The sequence below is a fragment of the Monodon monoceros genome, unplaced genomic scaffold (genome assembly GCF_005190385.1).
Source record: "Monodon monoceros isolate NGI ecotype Baffin Bay Population unplaced genomic scaffold, NGI_Narwhal_1 Super_Scaffold_17, whole genome shotgun sequence".
Lineage (NCBI taxonomy): Eukaryota > Metazoa > Chordata > Mammalia > Artiodactyla > Monodontidae > Monodon > Monodon monoceros.
In genome coordinates this window covers 18,431,467-18,441,765 of record NW_021703773.1, presented here as the reverse complement: position 1 = coordinate 18,441,765, position 10,299 = coordinate 18,431,467, and the positions used below count along the sequence as shown (strand labels likewise).

General features: G+C 37.8%; 1 pseudogene; it reads left to right on the top strand.

The window, feature by feature from the left end:
* Positions 1 to 2,205: 2,205 nt before the first annotated feature.
* LOC114897514 lies at positions 2,206 to 2,519 on the top strand (annotated as a pseudogene).
* The last annotated feature ends 7,780 nt before the right edge of the window (positions 2,520 to 10,299 follow it).

Sequence of the window (10,299 nt, the reverse complement as noted above, 5' to 3'; positions counted from 1 at the left end):
CTCCTTTATCAAAGATAAGGTGACCAGATGTGCGTGGGTTTATCTCTGGGCTTTCTACCCTGTTCCATTGATCTATATTTCTGTTTTTGTGCCAGTACCATACTCTGTAGCTTTGTAGTATAGGCTGAAGTCAGGGAGCCTGATTCCTCCAGCTCCGTTTTTCTTTCTCAAGACTGCTTTGGCTATTCGGGGTCTTTTGTGTTTCCATATAAATTGTGAAATTTTTTGTTCTAGTTCTGTGAAAAATGCCATTGGTAGTTTGATATGGATTGCACTGAATCTGTAGATTGCTTTGGGTAGTATAGTCATTTTCACAATATTAATTCTTCTAATCCAAGGACATGGTATATCTCTCCATCCGTTTGTATCATCTTTTCTTTCATCAGTGTCTTATTTTCTGCAGAAAGGTCTTTTGTCTCCTTAGGTAGGTTTATTCCTAGGTATTTTATTCTTTTGTTGCAATGGTAAATGGGAGTGTTTCCTTAATTTCTCTTTAAGATTTTTCATCATTAGTGTATAGGAATGCAAGAGATTTCTGTGCATTAATTTTGTATCCTGCAACTTTACCAAATTCATTGATTAGCTCTAGTAGTTTTCTGGTAGCATCTTTAGGATTCTCTAGGTATAGTATCATGTCATCTGCAAACAGTAACAGCTTTACTTCTTTTCTGATTTGGATTCCTTAATGGGAGAAAATATTTGCAAATGAAGCAACTGACAAAGGATTAATCTCCAAAATTTACAAGCAGCTCATGCAGCTCAATATCAAAAAAACAAACAACCCAATCCAAAAATGGGCAGAAGACCTAAATAGACATTTCTCCAAAGAAGACATACAGATTGCCAAAAAACACACGAAAGGATGCTTAACATCACTAATCATTAGAGAAATGCAAACCAAAACTACAATAAGGTATCACCTCACACCAGTCAGAATGGCCATCATCAAAAAATCTACAAACAATAAATGCTGGAGAGGGTGTGATGAAAAGGGAACCCTCTTGCACTGTTGGTGGGAATGTAAATTGATACAGCCGCTATGGAGAACGATATGGAGGTTCCTTAAAAAACTAAAAATAGAAGTACCAGACGACCCAGCAATTCCACCACTAGGCATATACCCTGAAAAAACCATAATTCAAAAAGAGTCATGTACCACAATGTTCATTGCAGCTCTATTTACAATAGCCAGGACATGGAAACAACCTAAGCGTCCATCAACAGATGAATGGATAAAGAAGATGTGGCACATATATCCAATGGAATATTATTCAGCCATAAAATGAAACGAAATTGAATTATTTGTAGTGAGGTGGATGGACCTAGAGTCTGTCATACGGAGTGAAGTAAGTCAGAAAGAAAAAACAAACACCGTATGCTCACACATATATATGGAATCTAAGGGGGAAAAATGGTTCTGAAGAACCTAGGGGCAGGATGGGAATAAAGACGCAGACCTACTAGAGAATGGACTTGAGGATACGGGGAGGGGGAAGGGTAAGCTGGGACGAAGTGAGAGAGTGGCATGGACATATATACACTACCAAACATAAAATAGATAGCTAGTGGGAAGCAGCCGCATAGCACAGGGAGATCAGCTCGGTGCTTTGTGACCACCTAGAGGGGTGGGATAGGGAGGGTGGGAGAAAGACGCAGGAGTGAGGGGATATGGGGATATATGTATATATATAGCTGATTCACTTTGTTATAAAGCAGAAATTAACACACCATTGTAAAGCAATTATACTCCAATAAAGATGTTAAAAAAATAAAACTCATACTTATTGCTATCCAGCTGTTCTGCTACATTTCCCTTGTAAACAATATCCCAATATCCAAGACATCTGAGTATTTCACGTCTTCTCTTTTCTCCTCTCCCTTCTCAGCTGCAGAATTGAAGCAACCCAACAGAAACTCCCTCATCTTCCCGCCACCAACTACAATCTACCAGAGCTTTGCCTCTTCTTGTGACAGCATCAAGGTGTCCCTATTCCTATCACAAGGCCACACCTCCACCTGCACTCTGGGCCCCATCATCTCTCACCAGCTCAAAGACTGTGTTTCAGCCCATATCCCCTGTCTCCCCTGCATCATCATAACTTCCTGTACACTAGGTAATTCTCATCAACATAGAAACCAACTGCAAAATATCCCTCAGTTAAAAACCCTCCCTTAGGAGAAGTAGCCGCAGAGGTGAGGAGAGCCATGGGTCAGGCGGCCAAGGTTTTACAGCTTTTTAAAACACTGCACAGGACCAGACAACAAGTTTTTAATAATGATGCTATGGCATTAGAAGCAGCCAGAATAAAGATAAACAAAGAATTCAAATGTAAAGAAGTGAAACTTCTCCTAAGAAAACAGAAGAGCTAATAAAAATAGATTCTAATGTTGGATTGATACTGAGAACATCTGTTATACAAGGTATTCACACAGACCACAATATGCTGAAATTGGTCCCTAGGAAAGACCTTCTTATAGAAAATTTGCCATATTGTGATGCACCAACTCAGAAACAATGAATTTTTTTAGAATAAAATTAAGTCTTTGTCATTTTTAATTTTAAAATATATAACTCTGGCTAAACTCCTGGAAATGCAAATATTTTTCTCTGAAATGGCATATTGAAAATGAGTGCATTATAGTTTCATAATTTAAAAAAAAAAAAAACCCTCCCTTGACTCGAGGTCTCTGTCTCTTTCCCTCATTTCCACTCCCTCACATCACATCCTCTCTTCCTCCCATTCCAGTCAAGCGTCCATCCCATGGCTTCCTCGAAGCTCCATGCTGCCAAGTACAGCAATTCCTTTCCTTGTTGCATCTTACTCTGCTTCTCAACAGGATTTGACAGAGCTGATCATAACTGTTGAAACACTGGCTTCTATGACATCATATTCTTTTGGTTCTCCCTCTACTTCTCTGGCTACTCTTCAGTCTTCTTTGATGACCTCTCTTCCTCTACGAGACTTCTAAATCCAGGTTTTTGCCCTGAGCCTTCTTCCCTTCTCTATTGATCGTCTCTTCTGGCTAAGCTAATTCAGGCCCATGCTATTAAATCCTACCTCTAAGCCAATAACTCTCAAATTTATATTTTCTAGTACTGAGGTCCAGACTAGTATGTCTAACTGTCTTCTCAATAACACTACTTAAATGTCTAATAGGCCTTTGAAACTTAACACATCCAAAGCAAGACTCTTGACTTTCAACCCAAGTAAATGGTACTATCCAACCAGTTGTTCAGGCCCAAAGTCTAGAAGTCCCCTCCTTTTCTCCTCATTCCCCACAGCTAGCCCACTAGTTGAACCACCCTTTTCCCTCTATTGCAATTATAGCATCCTACTCCTACTCGTTATCTATTTCCTAAACTATTATAATAGCATCTTAACTGATTTTCCTAATTTAATTCTTGCCCTCTTATAATCCCTTATCCACAAAGGGACCACAGTGATTTTTTTTTTTTTTTTTGCGGGACGCGGGCCCCTGACCGTTGCGGTCTCTCCTGTTGCAGAGCACAGGCTCCGGATGCGCAGGCTCAGCGGCCATGGCTCACGGGCCCAGCCGCTCCGTGGCATGTGGGATCCTCCCGGACCGGGGCACGAACCCGTGTCCCCTGCATCGGCAGGCGGACTCTCAACCACTGCGCCACCAGGGAAGCCCCACAGTGATATTTTTAAGTCATAAATCAGATCATGTCATTCCTTGCTTAAGCCCTCCAGTAACTTGCCATTTATTTATCTTAGATAAAACTCCAACTCATTACTACAGCCCACAAGGCCCTATATGATTTGTTCTTGCTCACCTTTCCATTCTTAACTCCTTTGGCAGCCTATGAGTATTTCACACATACTCCATTCTTTACCGCCCCTGAAACTTTTGTTCTTGCCTTTTCTTCTATCTAAAATGTTCTTCCTCCTGATCTTTGTATCTGTCTCCTCTATTTCCTAACAATTTTGTTCATTTTTTATTTGTGGCAAATATTCACATAAATGAGTTTAAAACACATATATATTTGACTCTATATTGTATTTAGATCAACCAAGGGTTTATATAAGTGTTAAACTTAGTTCCAGCAATTTAGATCATCCATGAATGCAAGTATGATTTTTTTTTAACATGAAACATAGTTTAATATAGAAAAGTTAAAAATCTAATGAAAGAGTCATATTGGTTGGAAAATATATTTTTTAACTTTATTGGAGATCATTGATTCTCCTTCCACTTAAACATTATACTATGTGAATCATGCATTTTCTCAAAACACAGAATGCCCTTGTTAAAAATTAAAAACTGAAGTGATAGGAGCAAGCTCAGAATTGAGAAAATACTTTGACTTGAATAATGTGTTTGTTGTACTCTACTTTGTTATGGTTTGTATATAAATATTCTTATAAATAGTTCAGAATTAAAGCATTTGACAAATTTTAACACTACAATCAATTTTTCTAATTTACTAATAAGTAAATTTCTAATTACCAATAAATAAATTTCTAATTTTCTAATAAGTAAAGTTAATTTTCTTTATCACTATAAAAATTTCTCATGGAAAAAGAAATTTCTCATGGACCTCTATTCTAGTGGTGGGAGACAGGCAATAAACAAATGCGCATATGGATAATAATGTCTGATAGTGATAAATCCATGAAAAAATTTAACACTGTAAAGTGATGTTGAGTGGTTGGGAAGTGGGTCTAATTTAGACAGCAGAGGCAGGAAAGGTCTCTGAAGAGATGACGCGAGTTCTTAAGTAACGATAATTGTGTTGTGAAATGATGTATTCAGATCTTCAAGTGATTTGAATACTGTATCTTTATTCATTGCATATCTAGTAGTGAGTTTTGAAGAAAAACAAGAATTTGAATGAAAATGTTAGAAAAACAAAAGCAAAAGATAAGCCTACCTCAAACCATTCTTGAAATATGATTGTGCAGACTTTCCAACTCAAAGAAGTAAAAAGTTACTTTAATAAGTTTCTGAAATGCCTGAATGAATCAGGGTAGCCATCCCATTCAGAAGCCTCCCCATTTAGGTTTCTACTGCTTCTTATTTTATACGATTCAAATATGACTGTCCGGGACCTCCAAGGAGCAGCGGTTCTTCCTCAAGAGCAGGGACCATTCATCTTTGTCTTCCTACAGCCCTGCACACCTCTGGGCATATCATAGGTATTCAATATTCGTTTAATCAACTAATCAATCAATCTTCTTATCCTCCAATGTCAAGCTAACCAAGTTCCTGACATACAGAGGCACTAAATGAATGTTTGTTGAATTAACATGTTACAAATACATCATTCACCTAAATCCCTGAGATTAGACAGCAGCAAATCAAAAAGAACATTGTCTTTGAAGACAGACAGGTCTGGAGTCTAGGGAGCCCAGCTCCATTCCTCACTATCTATTTAAACTTAAACAAGTTAAGTAATCTTTCTGGACTTCAGACCCTTCATCTGTTAGAAAAGGATAATAGTTTACAATGTGCTGTGAAGATTTAAAAGGCAATGTGTGGAGCTCCTGCTAGAGTTTCTGACCCAAGGTAAGCTCTGGAAAAGCAAGAATAGATACCACAGTGCTGTTATTGTTAATTATCTTGTACATATTTATGACTTGGGTGCCCACAGATATAATTAGTAATGGTTATTTTCATCATTGTGGGCACCTAGAGTACTTATGAGATTTTCCTCCAAGCAGAGCAAAACCAAGAACAAATACTAATACTCCAAACACTTAGTCTCAAAGACTGAGCAGAACAAGACATGAGAGTCATCTCTCTGGCTAAGTGCCTCTGCTAGAAGCAAGCTGATGGGATATGCATAAAATTAGGGCTTCTGCCAGAGAACCATAAGTTATAGATAGGTTTCTTCTCAGAAAAGAGTTATTCTGTTGGCATTTCTGAATGACAATGGTATGAAATTACAATACAAAAACAAGTGTTGTTGTTATAACATCTTTTACAACAGTTTCCTTTTTTATTTCTATATATAAAGGATTCTTATCAATGCATGACTCAGGCCATAAACCTTAGCACCATCCTTGACTCTCTTCTTTCTCTCATACACTACATCTTATCCCTCAGGAAAATCTGCTGTTTCCACTTTCAAAATATAATCAGAATCTGACTTTTCTCACCACTTCCAGAGCTACAACTTGGTTCAAGCAGCCATCATTTCTCACCGGGATATTGCACTAGCCTCCAACTGATCTCACTGCGTCTACCATTGACCCCTACAGTCTATTCTGGGCACCACAGTCAGAGATACCATTTTAAAACTTAAGTATTATCACACCACTTCTCTGCTCAACACCTGCATGGCTCGCCACTCAGCATAAAAGACAGCATCCTCTAAACGGCCTACGAGGCCATCCATGATCTGGCCCCTCACCTGTCCAACCTCCTTTCCTCCACTCACTGCCACAGAGACACTGACCACTTTGCTTGCCCAGAAACGCAAGAGACAAGTGTCTACATGTGATCTCTGCTCTACCAGCTCCCTCTATCTAGAAAGTTCTTCTCTCAGATATGTTTTAATTTGCATTACCCTAATACTTAGTGATGTTGAGCACCTTTCCAAATATGCTTATTGCCATTTGTTCATATTCTCTGGAAGAATGTCAAGTCCTTTGCCCATTTTTGAATCACGTTTTTTGCTATCGTTGTTGTTATTGAATTGTAGGTGTTCTCCATGTGGTCCAGATATTAATTCCTTATCAGATTTTTCCACTTCTACAAAAAGTCATTGGGATTTGATAGGGATAGCATTAAATTTGTAAATCACTTTAGGTAGTGTTGGCATCTAAACAATAACAAGTCTTCCAATCCATGAACACAAGATGTCTTTCCAATTTATGTCTTAATTTCTTTCAACAATGTTTTGTAGTTTTCAGTGCACAAGTCTTTTACCTCCTTGATTAAGTTAATTCCTAAATATTTCATTCTTTTTGATGCTATTTTAAATAAAATTATTTTCTTCACTTCCTTTTCAAATTGTTCATTGTTATTGTACAGAAATGCAGCTAATCTTTCTAAGTTGATTTTGTATCCTATTAATGTGCTGAATCTGTCTATTAGCTCTAACAGGTTTTTTGGTGAAATTGTTAGGGTTTTCTTCATATAAGATCATGTCGGGCTTCCCTGATGGTGCAGTGGTTGAGAGTCCACCTGCCGATGCAGGAGACGCAAGTTTGTGCCCCGGTCTGGGAAGATCCCACATGCCGCGGCGTGGCTGGGCCCGTGAGCCATGGCCGCTGAGCCTGCGCGTCCGGAGCCTGTGCTCCGCAACGGGAGAAGCCACGACAGTGAGAGGCCTGCATACTGCAAAAAAAAAAAAAGATCATGTCATCTGCAGATGGAGATAATTTTATTTCTCCTTTCCAATTTGGGTGCCTTTTCTTTCTTTTTTTTTCCTTGTTGCTCTGGCTAGAGATTCTAATACTATGTTGACTAGTAGTGCCAAGAGTGGGCATCCTTGTCTTATTCTTAGAGGAGAATCTTTCTTATATTATATTGACCTAATTTTCTTCTATTCCAAGTTTGTTGAGTATTTTTATCATGAGGGAGTGTTTAATTTTGTCAAAATATTTTTCTGTATCAATTGAGATGATCATGTGATTTTTCTCCCTTCATTCTATTGGTAAAGTTAAGTCCCCTACATATGAACCTTCAAGTTGTGAACTTTCAAAGACGCAAACATGCGTTCACATGTCCAATCATGTAAGTTATTTCACGTGTCTGGCATACATTGTCAGGTGCGTGCATCCTCTACAAGTGGTTGTGCTTTGTGTACTTTACTGTATAGTACTGTATAGAGTACAGTAGCACAGTATCTTTATTTCAAGCTAGATCTTCAAGAGGACAACTTCACTGAACTCCTTGCTGTGCAACACGATCTTGCTAATGAAGATCTGATGGAATTGGTCTTGATGGAATTGGAAGCCCAGAGAAAGGGCGAAGACAGACAGGAGGAAGAAGTAACTGAAGAACTGAAGAGATTCACAATGCAGGAAATGGCAAGGGGATTTTCTTTATTTCAGGAGGCACTGTTAGTTTTGAGGCATAGGACTGGAACGTAGAACGGTACACGAAGGCTGCAACAACCATTCAGAATGCAATCCAGTGCGACAGTGTCATCTATGACAAGAAAAAAAGGGCTACTACCCAGACATCACTGGATCGTTTTTTCAAGAGGGTAGATAGAATTGAATCCAGCAAGGAACCACAACCTGTGCCATCAACGTCAGGCATGAGTGAAATTGCAGCTTGCCTTCTGTCTCCTATTGCTGACGATCCTTCAGCTCTACCATCCCCCACCTCCTCTCCCTCCTCCAGTCAGTAACTCTTCTTGCCTGTTCACTCGATGCCAGCCCCTGTGTGCCAGCTGTTGTACTGTACTAATGTACTTTTCAAGGTACTGTACTGTAAGATATAAAATATTCTTTATTTTTTGTGTTTCTTTTTATGTATTGTTTGTGTGAAAAGTATTATAAACCTATTACAGTACAGTACTATATAGCCGATTGTGTTAGTTGGGTACCTAGGCTACCTTTGTTGGACTTACGAACCAATTGGACTTACGAATGTGCTCTCGGAATGGAACACATTCATATGTAGGGGACTTGATATATTACTTATTACATTGATCAATACTGTATGTTGAACCATCCTTACATTCCAGAAATAAATCCCACTTGGTCATTATATATAATCCTTTTAACGTGCTACTGAATTGGGTTTGCTAGTATTTTATTATGGACTTGTGCATCAATACCCATCAGGGATATTGGTCTGTAGTTTTCTTTTATTGTAGTGCTTTGTCTGGCTTGGTATCAGGGTAATGCTGGTCTCATAGAATGAGTTTGGAAGTGCTCTCTCCTCTTCAATTTTTTGGAGAAGTTTGTAAAGGATTAGTGTTAGTTCTTCTTTAAATGTCTTTTAGAATTCACCAAAGAAGCCACCAGGTCCAGGGCTTTTCTTTGTTGGGAGGTTTTTTACTATTGATTCAATGTCCTTATTAGTTATAGGTTTATTCAGGTTTTCTATTTCTTTGTGATTCAGTCTTTGTAGGTTTTGAGTATCTAGGAATTGGTCCATTTCATCTAGGTTATCAATTTGTTGGCATAAAATTGTTCATAGTACTCACCTAATCCTTTTTATTTCTGTAGAATAGATAGTAATGTCCCCACTTTTATTTCAGATTTTAGTAATTTGAGTTTTCTCTTTTTTTTTTCTGACTCAATCTAGTTAAAGATTTGTCAATTTTGCTAATATTTTGAAAAATCAATTTTGGTTCCATTGATTTTCTCTACCGTTTTTCTATTCTTTATTTTATCTTTCAGTTATAAACATTTCCCTCCTCTGTTAGTTTTGGGTTTAGTTTTTTTCTTATGAACATAATTAATTTAAAAATTTTCTTAATGTCATCGCTGAGGTTCCCCTCCCCAAACACCACAGTGCTTTCTTATGGTACTTTTCACTACTTAGTATTATTCTTATTTATGTAGTAGTTCAGCAAGGCTAGAGTTAATGTCTGATTCATTTTTGTAGCCCTGTAGATCAATACTTTGATCATAGGGATAAGAATTTACAGTCGTTTAGTGCCTACTTACTATATATGAAGTATTATGCCAAGTGCTTTCCATACATAGTCTCATTTAATCATTACCTAGTATCTCCGTTTTACGGATAAGAAAACTTAGGCTTAAAGAGAAAATAATCGGCAAAACTCATATGGCTATTAAATAACAGAAACAGGATATAAACCCAGGTCTGTGTGAACACAAAGACCATGCATCACTATTAAATTATACCCCTCTTACTCATTTATTGATTCAGTCAATATGTATTGTTCATCTATCATATGTATCCAGAACTGTTCTGCTATTGAGAATACATTAATGAATAAAAGAGACAAAAATCCTTGCCCTATCAAGTTATGTTCTACTGGGGGAGAAGACAACAAAGGGCAGGTAGTATGCAGTATTAAATAAAGTGGTCTGGGATAAGCAAAGACTTGAATCCAGAGGGAATAGCTAGAGCAAAGACCATAAAGCAGGATGAGGCTTTTGGATTCACAGACTGCCAGGGAAGCCAGTATGGCTATAACAGATTGAGTGAAGGAGAGATTAATCGGAGAGGAGAAGATCAGAGAGATAACAGGGTAACAGGGGTAATGGGATAAATTTAAGTAAATATTTTTATTATTATAAAATATTTCATATATTTAAAGTATATTCAATGTGTAATACATGTATATATTTTAAAGAACCTTAAAATGAACCCTTTTGTACCCACCCTATCATTAGAAAAATT